General features: G+C 43.6%; 1 pseudogene; it reads left to right on the plus strand.

Annotated features, from left to right (window-relative positions):
* The window catches only part of LOC126281842 (myrosinase 1-like), a 106,082-nt pseudogene that overhangs the window by 63,260 nt on the left and 26,203 nt on the right, over positions 1 to 16,619 (plus strand).

Consider the following 16,619-nt stretch of genomic DNA (forward strand, 5'->3'; position numbering starts at 1 on the left):
GAACAGCGATTTGTCAATCTGATAATAATTGTCCTCATACGCTCAATACATGTCGGCAATATTGAGAATAATTTGGATGGTATCAGTACCGTTCCTCGATATTTTTAGTATTAACAATAAGATAACACTCGCCCTCAGACGCTCATTATATTGACATATTGACAATAGTTTTGGACGTGCGAGGGGCTCTTGACTTCCGTGTGAAATTTTTACCATTGCTAATGGTACGCACAAATCGTATGTTGTTTATACCGCACGAAAAGGACGAAACGGCTCACACCAATGACAGCAGAGTTTTTACAGACCGTACAGTCAATAAGAAGACAGTACTCATGCAACGCGATAGCAGCGCCTGTAATGCTTAAGTTCCAACACGTCTGTGACATGAAGGTTTGCAGATAATGTATTGGGACTCACCCCTAAGCTTTTGAAGAGAACATGAATATTATCATACATAGTGAAATACAAAAACTCGGCCATATAGCCCAAATGAAGCTCACATGGCCTGACAGCAGCTTGTCCAGCGAATAAGGAGGGATTTTGTCGTCCGTGAATGTGACAATACACGACAACCCATTTTCATATGTTAATTTTCCCGCCTTGCTTTAACTCGGTGTCTCGGTTCCTTACAATTCATCATAATAACTCACACCCCAAAATAAAACTTTTCAATATCATGTGATTGCACAGAAATCCATGTGAAACATAGCAACTTTGTCTAAATCCAGTACGCTGAACAAATTTTGCCATCAGTCATTAGGAAATCTGAAAAGTTACACTTAAATGTATTTTAAGTGGTTTATTGATTTTAAAAAATATTCAACAGCAGATTAATGCGATTTTGAATTTTTAACACAATATTGTTGATATCTTGATTTGTGTCACTGATACTGAGTCTTAAGCTATTTCCTAGGTTGTCTTCTGTTAACCTTGTATGTTAAAAAGTTGTTCAAATTTATATCTGCTTCCAAAAAGACAAACTTTTCTTCTGGAAAATGATCTGAGTTGTGGATATTTCTCTCCGGTCAAATAAGTTTTATAAAATGCAAGATGGGAGATTAAATTCGAAAGTTGTTGGAGGCAGTCCGTGGTAGGTAAATGCAGCCTCCACTTGTACAGATAGAGTTATCCATGAAATCTATGCCTTGGATAAAGAATTTATCTCTCAGTAATTTTCGGGTTTGCAGCCGGGCACCCATCAACATTCTGCCACGATATTTCGGCCCAGAGACGTCCGGCTATCCTCAGGTGAGTAGACGAAGTACTGAAGAGACCTGATGCAGACATGGTATTTCTAGCGAATTCCGCGTATGCGAATCGTACTAGCGGGTTACGCTTCATGCGTTAAGAGGTGACATGCGCGAGGCAGCAAAGTAGTGTATGCTGCCCTCATCGTGCGCATGTAATATCGGATGCTGATAGCCCTCACAAAGACTTAATGCATCTGGAGAAGGTTTTTAAAGAGAATGGCTGTACCTCGCGTCAAACAGCAGAAGGCCATGCGCAATTATAATAACAGGAAGCAACGCTCTGAGGAGTCTGATGACTAAAAGTCACTTGCGTTCCTTTCATATGCCGGGAAATTATCTTCTAAAATAGGCAGATTACTTAGGGAGAATATCAATGTCGTCTTCCGGCCACCAGCAAATAACAGGGCCTTAGTCGGATCCGTTAAAGACGATTTACAATTCAGGATAGTTGGTGTTTATAAAATTCCCTGTGAGTGTGGCCCAGGAACGCTGTGTAGAACACGTAAGACACAACCGTCTGTGGTAACCCTTAAAATCAGCACTAGCAGAACATTACATTTCCATGGGACATTCGCCGTCCGGGGTGGCCGAGCGGTTCTAGGCGCTACAGCCTGGAACGGCGCGACCGCTACGGTCGCAGGATCGAATCCTGCCTCTGGCATGGATGTTTGTGATGCCCTTAGGTTGGTTAGGTTTAAGTAGTACTAAGTTCTAGGGGACTGATACCTCAGAAGTTAAGTTCCGTAGACCTCAGAGCCATTCGAACCATGGGACATTCAATGGATTACAGTAACACCAAAATTTTACCACCAGTTTCCAGCTTTTGGGAATCTTTAATTAAAGATCCGTGGAAATACGTCCTGCAGACAATTTAATGAACCGTGATAACGGCTTTCAGCTGGATAAAAAGTGGAATCCAATTATTATCACAGCGAAATAGACATGCTCAGTCGATACTCAGCGATTAGACTGTTCTTACTTCACCACTGAGGGCAGCACAGGCTACCAGGATGCCTCGCGCATGTCGCCTCCAAACGCATGTTCCGTATCTCGCCAGTATGATTCGCACGCGCGGAATTCACTATAAATACCATGACTGCATCAGGTCTCTTCGAACAAGGTTCTCAGGTGGAGCCTGCACGCACGGCCATTCACGCGGATTGTGACTCTCCATGAGGAAGCAGATATCGTCCCCCTCAAGGAGACCACACGCAACAACGCGCGGCGGCTCTATGAGAAAGTGGCTGCGCTTCGGGGTACTGTCCATGGGCTACGCCAAGGTGGGACTACAAGTCCACGTCTCTGGCATCGCCATCCGGTTCCGCTGACCATCCTAAAGGAATCGGCTTCCGAACAGGACTAGCGCTGTGCCTGGTACGCCCACCACGGCTGCCTACCTTTCGTTAGTACTGTCACCGTTGGAGGGTGGTACGGGACTTCAAGTCCTACCGCCACACCTCCAGAGTGTATTGCAGTGACGCAGCGACACTGCCTTGTGAATAAATTCCCTGTCTCACCAACACAGTTAGAACGCCAACGACCGGTGATGCTGTGAAGTAACATCCCACACGAAGGAAAAAAAAGGTCTCTTCAGTACTTCGTCTACTCACCTGACGATGGCCGGACGTCTCTGAGCCGAAATATCGTGGCAGAATGTTGATGGGATCCGGCTGCAAGCCCAAAAATTACTGGAAGAAGAAATACGCTGGGAAAAGAATTTATCTGTTGTCCCAGCTTGTGCCATATGTCGACTTGTTCTCCGCCAGTCTGAGCTTTACTCCGAGCACCTGGTAGTGGATTCGTCTGTCGAGACGGTAAAGAGCAACTTGTGTTTGTAACCAGTGGGATACAAAGATTTGGTGTTGCTTTCCTGCGAACGTCGAACTCATTTGTCCAGTCAGATGTAGACAGACATGCAGTTTAATGTGTACTCCATCCGCTGCACAGCTAGGCATTTTTCATGTTAACAAATATTGCGAGAGGAGAAATAAGTGAAAAAACGGCAGGATAAAAAATTCTGATGCTAACCTGACATCGAAGCCGAGTAGTTCTGCATAGTATATTTCAGTGATGATCCAAATGGCAATCTGTTGCAGGCAGCGTAGGAATCACGCTGAGTATGCAGGGAAACGAACCGGCAACAAATTCGACAGAAGACTTGGAAGCCGCTGACCGACAGCAACAGTTTGAAGTAAGTACGGTATCTGCTACAGCTGTGTCGCTAACTTTTAACCTGTACCAGTCAAGTTCTAACTTTGGACTACCATACATGTGTACTCCTCAGGACACCTTGCACTGTGTGACAGTATGTCCTTTGTTTACTACTGTCGCTTCCCCCGCCCCCATACACACACCTTTTCACGTTCCAGTAGAATGATTGTTGGTAAGACTACGTCTGAGCTTAAATCTCTCTTATTTTACGTTGATAGTCTTTTCGTGTCATACACGTCCAAGGAAATTGGTTAACTCTTCTAGAAATAGCATACTTGAATACACTCTGAAGTATCAAGGGAAGAAGTCCAAGAGCCTCGTATCAGAACAACGTGTTGGCCACAGCGTTGCTGAGCCTCTGCCTATCAGTCTGCAAGTAAACCTCCGATTTAGGTATTCGCTTACTCTGAGAGCAAAATTAGAGGTTAGAATTGGAAAGAAAATCAGCATTGACCTTTTTTGTTGTTTTATTGTCAGCAAAATCGACTTTTAGTCACTTAGTGACCATCCTCAGTGCTGTAATATACAATTAAAATTGGTAGCCACTGGTATCTAGCTATAACTACAAGTTTAGAGCGATCATATACGTTTATGTTTGAGTCTATTAATTCACAATGGTTTGAAGTTCTGTCAATTTTGTCAGAGAAAAATCAAAATAATTTGATTGATTCCATAGACAAGAGGATGTTGGAAGATATAATAACCTTTCTGACACCATTTAAAATAGCTTCTTGTGATCTCCAAAACCCCTACGCTTTATTTATGTGTACTGTGGAAGTTAAAACTTCTCTCCTTCCTTGGAAAAAATGATGGCGACAGCCCATTTCTGATAGATTTAAAGAGTACAACCAGATCTGTTTTAATCAGCAAATGGGACATAACAGTAACCCATAAACTTGCAACGTTTTTGAATCCAAAATAAAAAACCTAAAATTTCTTAGCAGTGCCTAAAAAGATGAAGTTGTAAAGGAATCGAAAAATTATGTTGCGAGAAACTGTCCACAGTTAAAAGTTAAGGAGAAAACAACATCTGGAATTCCTGCAAAGAAAACAGAAGTCTGACATACTTTTTAATGAATTTGAAGATTCCTCAGAAGATGATTCGACGAGAGATCTTGACTTTGCGTCAGATGAAACTCTCAGACATACGAATGATAAAGTCCAATTTTCGGAAGGTATCGACCTGATATCTTGGTGGCATGGACGTGAAAACGTCTATCCGCGTCTATCCAAACTCGCATACTTCGTGCACTGCATTCCAGCGTCCAGCGCGCCATCTGAGAGAAGCTTCTCTACTGCGGGACAAATAATGCAGGACCGACGTACGTCTTTGAAGCCACAGACGATTCATGACATCATGTTCCTGCATAGTAATCTTCCAAAGTAAAAAGGTACTTGTACAGCTTCTCTTACTTCACTGTAGTTTTTGGGCTTATCTGAATTAGTTACAATTTTTTTCATCTGATTCTTTCTTTTACAGAATTTGAATCAGAAGCAAGGAGAAGATGAAAATGTTTAATCTGAAGCCTGTGAGTATTTATAGTAAAGAATTTCCTCGACATATTGTTAGTGTTTTTACTATTCCCAACAAGAACATTTAAGTAGCATTAGGTAAAAGAAGGAAATATTTAACAATCAATTTGTTTTGTTGTAATTTTCATATTAAAGAGCCCAATTTTAAGTTTTTACTCTTCGCAACAAGAACATTCAACAGCTAACACATCAATATTATTAAACTAGGTAATGATGATCTCATAAGTGCCTACCTAAATTCAAAGTGCACTACAGTAACATTTATAGCTGCCGAGCATTGTCGCTCTTTGTGAACAGTGAAACAGCCCGGTCGGAGCGGTCGCACGGCTGGCCTCGTAATTAATTACGAGTAGGACTTCAAACTACGGCTCACGACCACCAACAAGCTGTGACTGCGATAGCCCGTGAAAGATTATTCAGATCACATTGAAAACTTACAAAATATTCAAATCATCCAAAATAATAATGTGTCTTTTAATTTACCAGCCAGTTAGTAAAGATAAGGGCTGAAATTCGTAACAAAATTGAACATTTTAACTGTAACTCGGTATTGCTTAACAGGGAACAGTGCCTAACATTTGAAGTTATGGGACAGTGGTTTTAATATAGACTTCTTGAAATCGTTTGCAGTTCCATTAAACTATGAAAACAAATTATTTTTTAACATTGAATGTATTAACTGCGAAATCTACTGTAAATTTTGTCTTACTAATTTAGACCAATATTGAGGATGTTTGAAAGTGTGAAAAACTTTGTTTAGTTGAGAATTAAACAGACATTTGTCGCTAGGTCTTAATTCGATAAATCAGTCAAAAGATGAGGTTCGAGATTTCAATCGTATTCTTACCTAAAGCTAAATGGACTCCTAATTTCTATAACCACTGATTTTGTTGTCACTCTTCGGAAGACGAGTTATTTCTTCCAGACAACTTCAATTATTGCTGGCAGTTTAACTTTTTCACAGGTGCGCCAGCGTTTTGCAGTGTAGGCCTAAAACTGTAAATATTTTCACCTGGAAATGACGAGGACTGAAAGCGTAAGCTATAATATAATCATCAGCTGACATGAATGGCTTCAAAATTTGACACATCCAAGGAGTGAGTACAAAAAAACTGTCGGTAAATGATGCAATGTGCTAGTAACAGTTTAAAACCATCGTCATTTTCAGGTACCATGCCACAAGAGCAGCGAAATATAATTGTTTTTATACATGTATTTCCATGATTTAGTACTATTACATTGAATTTTATGTTTTTAAGTAGCGTTTACAATCTCACGAGATCCGAGCCGTTTCTGTGTGTGCTCCGGAGCGCCAAAGCTTTCCTGATTGAAATGGTCTGCTTTAGAGTAAGTATAGAGAATTTCCTGTGATTTAAGAAGTCAAAAGTAGTTACGTTGTCGCAGAAATGGCACCCTAACAATAACTATGTCATTACCCACCATAATTCTAAGTACTGCTGTCTACTACTATTAATTACCCATTCAAAACTTAAATATATGAGGATCCGGATAAGGAACTTGGGGATGTGGATTGCACTTTTCTTATCCGCGCAGACCTCTATCGATGGCCCACTTGACAGTCGTCTTCAGATGAGACGCTGCTGTTGCTGAGCCTCGTCCACCTAATGCTGCTTTGGACCCAGCGTCCCCATATACAGGCCAGCGGGGAGTTCTCAGCGCATGCACCATGGGAATTTATTGATGGCAGCGCTGGGCGCATAAGGACGTTGTCGTTAGAGGATTCTCAGAATCTGAGTGCTTTTTTTTTTCAGGCCATCAGACGGCATCTCATATCGACAAATAGTTACTAAGCCTACAAGTAGCGAGCGACAAGATACCTCTGTGACACTACGAGGAAAAAAATTCTTAATTTGTTTCTCCTACTTCGAAGACTATTCCAATTAAGGGATTTTTCTTTTCTGCTGTGACGAGTTTCCACAGGATCAGCAAAAGAGGTCAGGTAACAAGGTTGTTACACGTTGCTGCGGGCTTCCCTGCTGAAAGGGCAGCTGTTCGATCGATCAGAGAAAATAATACCACAGCCGTCATTGGGGGGCAGTTGCTTCCTTACTCAATGATCATGCCTGCCCTACTGAAACGACAACATGGTAGATCTTTTCAGTCCCAAAAAAGAACTTCATGTCTAGAGATGTTGTTATAAGATCTTGGCCTGGTACTGTTCTTGTATCAATATTGCATGATTTGCCCCAAATTCACAAGGAAAGAGTGCCATTACACCGCACTGATAGTAAATTGGGCCTACCCAGCTACAACTTGGCGAAATGTACACTCCTGGAAATGGAAAAAAGAACACATTGACACCGGTGTGTCAGACCCACCATACTTGCTCCGGACACTGCGAGAGGGCTGTACAAGCAATGATCACACGCACGGCACAGCGGACACTCCAGGAACCGCGGTGTTGGCCGTCAAATGGCGCTAGCTGCGCAGCATTTGTGCACCGCCGCCGTCAGTGTCAGCCAGTTTGCCGTGCCATACGGAGCTCCATCGCAGTCTTTAACACTGGTAGCATGCCGCGACAGCGTGGACGTGAACCGTATGTGCAGTTGACGGACTTTGAGCGAGGGCGTATAGTGGGCATGTGGGAGGCCGGGTGAACGTACCGCCGAATTGCTCAACACGTGGGGCGTGAGGTCTCCACAGTACATCGATGTTGTCGCCAGTGGTCGGCGGAAGGTGCACGTGCCCGTCGACCTGGGACCGGACCGCAGCGACGAACGGATGCACGCCAAGACCGTAGGATCCTACGCAGTGCCGTAGGGGACCGCACCGCCACTTCCCAGCAAATTAGGGACACGGTTGCTCCTGGGGTATCGGCGAGGACCATTCGCAACCGTCTCCATGAAGCTGGGCTATGGTCCCGCACACCGTTAGGCCGTCTTCCGCTCACGCCCCAACATCGTGCAGCCCGCCTCCAGTCGTGTCGCGACAGGCGTGAATGGAGGGACGAATAGAGACGTGTCGTCTTCAGCGATGAGAGTCGCTTCTGCCTTGGTGCCAATGATGGTCGTATGCGTGTTTGGCACCGTGCAGGTGAGCGCCACAATCAGGACTGCATACGACCGAGGCACACAGGGCCAACACCCGCCATCATGGTGTGGGGAGCGATCTCCTACACTGGCCGTACACCTCTGGTGATGGTCGAGGGGACACTGAATAGTGCATGGTACATCCAAACCGTCATCGAACCCATCGTTCTACCATTCCTATACCGGCAAGGGAACTTGCTGTTCCAACAGGACAATGCACGTCCGCATGTATCCCGTGCCACCCAACGTGCTCTAGAAGGTGTAAGTCAACTACCCTGGCCATCAAGATCTCCGGATCTGTCCCCCATTGAGCATGTTTGGGACTGGATGAAGCGTCGTCTCTCTCGGTCTGCACGTCCAGCACGAACGTTGGTCCAACTGAGGCGCCAGGTGGAAATGGCATGGCAAGCCGTTCCACAGGACTACATCCAGCATCTCTACGATCGTCTCCATGGGAGAATAGCAGCCTGCATTGGTGCGAAAGGTGGATATACACTGTACTAGTGCTGACATTGTGCATGTTCTGTTGCCTGTGTCTATGTGCCTGTGGTTCTGTCAGTGTGATCACGTGATGTATCTGACCCCAGGAATGTGTCAATAAAGTTTCCCCTTCCTGGGACAATGAATTCACGGTGTTCTTATTTCGTTTCCCGGAGTGTATATGGATGTTCTTCGTCCCTTCGTCGGCAAACACGTACATCACATTTCCAACTCAACTTAATGTATTTGGCATTTAAATGCATCGAAGCTTCGTCGTTGTCCATTCTTGTGCTCCACTTGAAGAATAGTTTAATCAGTGAAAATCTCAATGTGGAAATGTTGGAATTTTGTTATTTGTGGTTATAACAATTTACTTTTTATTTCATTATAAATATCATAAACAAACTAACCGGTTAGCTATGTGTAGTCCCTTACGCCCCTCCACTGCTAATTAATTTTTAGAGGGCAGCACCCTCAAAATGAAGAAATTTCTAGAGAAATGTTGACAACTTGTTTCAGTTTGGCCACATAGACCCGATGTCCTTCATTGTTCCTTCGAACACTTTAATTCCCTTCAAACTGGATGTGGAAACTGATGGAAAACTCCCATCTCTGCTAACAGAACGATGGCACTCTGAGACATAGTATTTATTCCAAACCTGTACATATTGACCGCTTCCTGAATGAATATAGCTATCACACACCATGCAACGCAAAGGGATTCTGAGACCACTCCCCCAAACACGGAAAGCTTTACACAGGAAATTGAACTCCTAAATTCTGTATTTAAGTGGAAGAGATTCTCTGAGAGGCGGATCGGTCATGCCTCCATGTTCATATCTTCACTGCAACTATAGCGAGGTGAGTCGACATCAGCTGCTTTCCTACCATACATTGGGAGCTTACCAGCTAAAATAGGGAGAATTTTAAGAAATTTAACAACAAGACTGTCTTTCACGCGCCTGTCACGATTAATGCGTTTTCCGGTTCTGACACGGGTGATCTGGTGTTAAAGAAGTCCTGTTTTGTAAAATTCCATGGCACTGTGGTTAGGCATACGTTTGTCAAACTATTCCTACTGTTGAGGACAGGTGTCAGTACCACTACCACCACACAATGTTGCAAGAATATAAAAAAATCGGCATGGTGGAGCATTGGTTACCCAAGGGAAAGACAATGAAACTTAATGTGACACAGATGATTGCTGCCGCTTCTTCTACCTCGGACTGTGTTCTGCAACAGTCCATTGAAATTAGTCTGGCTAGTGATCATGTTAATTGGGTCAAGGGCTGTATACTCCCAGCAAGTCGTGGGATCCAGTGCTGACATACATTAAAACACGACGTGCTTCATTGCCAGAAGGGTCTAAGGACTGTAAGGTGTCAGACAAATCCAACACCTTCCGTGAAAACCCTGACATGATAAGCAAATCCAGTAGTATGTCACATAGCTCCGAATAAATCGTGACATTAAATTAACCAAAGTAATACGAGTAACGAGTGAGCAAATGGAATACCACAGACTAATACAAGAATGCCTAAATGCATGTCGTACCTTCCCACCGTGAGACCAACGCAGTTCCGAGGGAAGAAACGAGAAGCCGAGAGCAGAACCGTGTTAAGCTAGGAGGCCCTACGATAAGGGACGGACTGGACACCCACGTCGCCAGCTAACCACTAGGGCACACAACCTGCACGTTTTAGCGTGAGAGTGTTTGGAGTCCTGTTACGTCAAGGACCACCCCCCAGCCCATGTTAAAAGATAGAGCCCTCCAGAAAAACAGTATAGATCTTGCGATAACGCAAAAAGGATCACACCAGCTGCAGGTATAGCGTTGCAAACTTTAAAAACATTGCCCCACCACGAAAAGTAAAACGTTTCTCATTGGATAGACAGAATTTCTGTAGGCAGAGCTTAAGGTTAACATTGAGACCCTGATTGGTCAGATGAAAACACAGCTAGATAGTTTCTTTTTTTTTTAAACCAACTTCGGTAAATTGTAGTAAGGAGAAGTTAGAGAGAGTTGTTTCCGAGATGGCGAGGTGAGCGGAGCTGTGCTGCCCGCCGCTGCCCTGACGCTGCCTAAACACCGACAAGGTAATGAACGCACGCGATGCCGAATTTTTGAGCGCATAAGGCTTCACTCAGAACTGCAGAAGTCTCATCTGTTACACCCCCTTTTGGCGTAATACTAGTGTCGATCGTTAATTAAAACTCATGGTGTTCACATTTGCCACTTGAAGTAAAGATCTGAAACGCGATTATTTTTCTGTTATATAGTTATTGAGAAGCCACATCAGCCACTGTAATTTACGACAAGTTAGATAAGTAATTACAGATAATTGAGGGTCACTGTAGACCATTTTGATGGTTTTCTCTTTTGTGAAACTTAATTTAAACCTAGATTATAGATGTGATATGGCATAGGTCATCCTTCGATCGATTGTAGAACTTGGAAACCCATTCAGGGAATATTCGTTCACATTTTTGTTGAACCCAGTTGATTTTTACCATCCTGTATTAAAACATTTCCTTTTATCAATAGTGCAATTTATAAACGATGTTTTGTGAGTAGAATAAAATTTCCACTGGTAAACTTAACTGCTTTTTCGACGTTATTTTACCAGCTAACTAAAAATAGGAAAGCCTTGAACCCTCTCCACTAAATTTAATTAGTATTAAGATTATTTTACAGGGAATGCAGTGGAGCTGACGCTGAGATCATTAAGTATTTGGTTATATCATCGCTAGTCTCACTGAACTCTTCTGAATTCTACATGTCATGTGTGGTCTGGCGTCTCCTTACCAGGAACAGGTCCCAGGTTCAAACTAGTCAATTCCCTAAAAAACACGCTCAGATTGCGCGAAAGTGGTAGGAAGACACGATATAGAACAAACAGACACCACCATGAACGTTTAGAAGATCTAAAGATGAGTTGTGGTAGTGATTCTTCGTTTTTATTTCCCTTTACGACTGGTAGCGCTGCTATAGAGGAATCGGCGTAAGAGAATCGCTGGCAGCTGCTGCAATGGGGTACGGTTAAATCAACCAGTGAGGTAAGGCAACTTTGTAAACGTCTCTATGGAGCTCCTCAGTGTCATTGTAATTCTACAGACAGCGTCTTCGTCTGCAGCCGTCAGCACGATGCAGCTGAAAGTCAACAACAGCGCTGCCAGTTGTCAGGTACACGCTTAATCTGACTGGACTGCTGTATGTTTTGCAGTGGGGCAGCGCTTGCAGCAGTTGGCACACGTGCAGACTCCTCTCTGCCGGTCCGTGTAGGGACACCGGCTGCGCAGCAGGCTCCAGCAGCACCTCACCTGAAGATGGCAGCCCAGTGCAGCGCAGAAGCGTTGTCTCAGCTTGAATTCAAGATCTGGCTACGTACCCAAGAAGAATATCACGGCATAATGTAGTAACTTAAAATGCTTCCAGTTGAAAGCCCTGGGATCCTACTTCAGTTAAGGAAACAACACTAACTGCCAATAGTTGATATCCACCGAATTCTTCAGTTCCTCCAACATGCCACATAAAATTTTACCCTATGTCATAGCATTCCGTTTTTCATATGCAAATCCTTTTGTGTAGTTACAAAATATCAAAAATGTATATTCTTTGGTGTTCATCAGGCTGGAATCTACGCACATCCCATCGACACTGAAGACGGCGATTACCCAGCTGTAGTGCGTCAGAGGGTAGATGCTAACAGTGCAGCAGAAGGGCGACCCCGATCACGGTTGCCAACTTTCACTTAAGAGCAGATCGGATACATCAGGGGTAAGCATTTGCCGTTGTACAGCTACATTTTCCATTGATGCTCAATACAGAACTTCTGACATTGTTATTTCTTCAACAGAGCATCAGATATAACAATGTAAGTAATATTTTTACTCTTCAGATTCATCTTCTTTAGTTTCGAAATGAAGAATCAAATTTTTCATGTAGTTCAAGCATTTATCACGCCCAACATTTGGTGCGTCTGGATCTTTATTGCACGTAATGCCACATCCTGTATATCGGAGGTCCGTAACCTCCAACCCTCTTTTTGGCATACACAATCGGGTGGTAGCAACTTGATGAAATTGTCATTGCCAGTATTTGTTTGACAAGGACAAAAAGTGAGAGATCGCCGACCTAAGTATCAATACCTCTTGTTAGCTTCCAAGACTTTTTCGTAGCGCGCCGTCGAGCGTAATGTGGAACATGCCAAGAATAATTCCTAGTTAATGAACTTTGTCTAGAGGGTTGCAAGAGTATATCATGATGTCAATATGAGTTTCTGAGACCAGCTGAACAGCAGTCTGAAGTCTCAAATGATAACCAACAGATGAAATCATTACCTTTTTTGCCAGAAACCAGTTATTGTTGGACAAATACTATTCTTTTGCTAAAAAAATATAAATAGTAGTTATTGTGAAAGTCACAGTACCAACAAAAAAATCTGTGAATTAGTAAGTGGTCATTTTCCATGTAAATCAACTATGATAGTTAAATATGTAATGGCGTTCCGTAATGAAATTCGTGACGCAGTAAATAATCTATAATAAAATGGAAACTCTACGTAGCCTTGATGCATTCTCAAAGTCTCAACTGTCCTGAGAATTTGGGAATGGACAGGAAATAAGTTAGATATACTTGATGTCTATAAGGCTCTGGACTGACGGTCAGGAAAAATATGTCTACAGACTGTGCACCAGCAAATACAAACGTTGTTTTATTTATGCTATATGGTATCTGAATGAATTCGTTATTACTAGTGGCACTGTTCATAGAATCTCCTAGCTTTTATAGTCGTCAATGATTAGTTCTCAGTTTGTACCGCTGTTGTTATGCGTGCGGAAATGATAAGACTTCTAATACTACATGCCTTGTTTCAAAATGGTATTAAGAGAAAATGCTCACTCCTCTACCGTCAATTTCTCGCTGATTGTCCTGAGAACCAAAGGCATAGTCGACATGTAATACGATGAACCCCTATCTCTGTTGTAAACTTCACAAATCTGTATGTAGGATACGTGATGACATCACGTGAATTGAAATTATCTAGCCCTTATTCTTGATCGACTTTTGGTCCACGTACAAGAGCAACGGTGACCCAGCCGTTACCGTATTCTTCATATCCTTGTTAGCGAGAGAGAAGTTGAAAACTGCACCGCAAAACACAGATGGCCCATGCAAGATGACTTGGGCGCCTACGTAATCCTTGGTAGTAATAGAAATGTTGTCTCGCTGGTTGTTGTAGCAAGAAAGTGTGGCATGCAGGTGGAGTAAGGAGCGGGTCTTTCCATTCCATAAGGAGGAAGACGACCAGTGTGCAGAAGCATGCACTATTTCAGTGATGTCACTTTCATGTCCAACGGCTGGAGACGGAACAACTCCCGTGTAGAAATCAATGTTGCTTCTGCAAGCACAAATGGTATGGAACTCAACTTCCTCTGGCCATGCGTGAGACGTAGGAGGCAGCAGATAGTGCGTCTCTTCAGTATCTCCGCAGAAACGATATGTAGCGTCCTGAAGACATTCGTCCTATGCCCTCCCGTGATGTAAGGGGGCCACTAAGCTTTAGCGCTGCTGTCTCTTGCATGTTAAAGTATTTGATGTCTCGTGTTAAGTCCAGGCGGGTATGGGTCCCTCCACCACGTAATGACAGTCTCCTGAAGTTGAATATGACTTCATACAGCTCACAGTGTGTTGCTTCCTCCCAGAAGCCCATCTTTTAAGAGTTATTTCCAATTTTATACCTGGTGGTATTTTCGGAGGGTACACAATATCTCGACGAAAATTCAAAATCGTTCATAGTTACAATTTTTCTTGGCCGTTGGACTTTGGTTCATCCTCTTAGTAATCAGGGTAATTGCAAGAGTACTGTACCAAGAGTCGAACAGGACAACATTTGAAAACAATAAATTCAGTTGCGACTTCATCCACTGCAGAGTCGGCGAAAAACGATCCTTGACGGTTGTCGTGGGTCATGTGGTCACTTCTCACTCCCACCTAAATCTATCACCTAAAGGATACCCCTCAGTTTCATTGCAACTCTACAATGATGAGCCAAAACAATATTACTGCCTGCTTGATAGCTTTTTTGTCCATATTTGGAACGAAATACAACAGTGACTCTGCATATCAAGGATCCTATATTTGGTTTGTAGATTTGTGGAACTATGTGGCACTAGACGTCTATCCACAGGTCATGTAATTCGCATAACGGGCCGCTAATTAACGTACGTGGTCGCCGGATAACGACCCAAATGGGATCTACAGGAATTACATCATGCGAATTTGGTCGCCGAGACATCGACGTGAGTCCACTATAACGCTCTTGAAACCACTGCAACATGGTTCTGGCTCAGACACACAGTCAGTTATAAATCTGAACGATGACATCGCGCAGGCCGAGGTGGCCGAGCGGTTCTAGGCGCTACAGTCCGGAACCGCGCGACCGCTACGGTCGCAAGTTCGAATCCTGCCTCGGGCATGGATGTGTGTGATGTCCTTAGGTTAGTTAGGTTTAAGTAGTTCTAAGTTCTAGGGGACTGATGACCTGAGATGTTAAGTCCCATAGTGCTCAGAGCCACTTGAATTTGATGACATCGCTGTTGGGAAAACATAAAGCGTAAAGGGACGCAGGTGATCTGCAGCTGTCAGCATGGCTTCGATTACTACAGGTCTCATGCTAGTACAGGGGGTGTCTCCCATAGCATAACATTGCGCCCACCAGCCTGTGATAGTGGCGCGCCGCTCAATTCGAACCGCCGTTCACCTCGCTGACGGCGTTTATGGAGACGACCAGCGACCTCACGTAGCAAAAACCTGAATGTCCCATTTCCATTGACCGACAGCCGAATCCCGTTAGTGCTGTGCCCTCTGCAGTCGTAACTGACGATGTCGTTCTGTCAACGTGTGGACACGTAGGGGTGGTCTGTTGCGAAACTCCATGTTCAACAATGCACGACGAATGATGTGCTCCAAAACACTTGTGCATGCAGCAGCATTGTGCTTTCTCGGCAGAGATGCCGGAGATCGCCATCTGTCCTACTTTACAGAGCAAACATGCCTCCGAACCTCACCTTCTGTAAAGAGTCGTGGACGTCGGACCATTTGGCTCCTAGTGGTAGTGTCACTGTCCTTCTACCTCTTTTCGTAGATGCTCACGACAGTAGCACGTGAACATTCGACCAGCTTCGCCGATAGTCACTCACAGGCTCTGCGTAATAATAATCTGCCATTCGTCAAAGTCCTTTATCTCAATGGATTTCCTCATTCGCAGGCCATTTCTTCGCTAGGGTGATCCCCCGACCGTGTCTACTCAGATTATATGCATTTAGTAGCGCGTCAAGTGCGCACAGCACTACCAGGCGAGACAGAACGTAGCGGCGGGCAGCGCTCCCAATGTTTTGCTTGCCAGTGTATAGGTGGCTATTGTGTTTCACCTGCAACGTTTGCGCCTCATAGTTGAAGAGTGGCAAAAGTGCTGCCAGTTGTCACAGATCTTCCTTCTCCGACACTACTGCAGTGCTATGTTAGATATGTTTTGCATTATTCTAGGGATTTTGAGAAGCAGGTTAGTGCAGCTTATTTACACAGAAAGAAGTCACTGCAAATATGTCTGCAGCTGCTTAATTGAAATATAATTTGAGGTGATTAAGGATTAACTGTAATTACCACAGCAATCACCTCTGAGTGCAGCTAACATAATAAGTAAAAAATAGTGTGAAAGTAAATTCTGAATTAACTTGATGTGATGGTTGTTATTGTTACATATATTTTTTCGCAACGTTTAGTGTTATTCATTGAGATGCTTCAACGTCTTTAGGTGAACTGTGAATGTAGCACTGAAGCTGCCTAATACTATACGAGCACTAAGCGTTAAGAAACTAGATTTTAGCTTTGACTGAATGTTAATATGTGAACCCCTCAAGGAAATGATCTCTTCCGAACTGTTTATATATAGCAGAAATAAAACTCTGTTGCAGGTTCAGCCGACTTCTTCGGACTCAATACTTATGTCACTAGTTTTATAACGTCAGGTGAAACTGGAATATCTCCATCCAAGAGCAGAGACTCGGGCGTCATCATGGTCGGTGGTGGGGT

This window comes from Schistocerca gregaria, chromosome 7, assembly GCF_023897955.1.
Source record: "Schistocerca gregaria isolate iqSchGreg1 chromosome 7, iqSchGreg1.2, whole genome shotgun sequence".
Classification (NCBI taxonomy): Eukaryota; Metazoa; Arthropoda; class Insecta; order Orthoptera; family Acrididae; genus Schistocerca; species Schistocerca gregaria.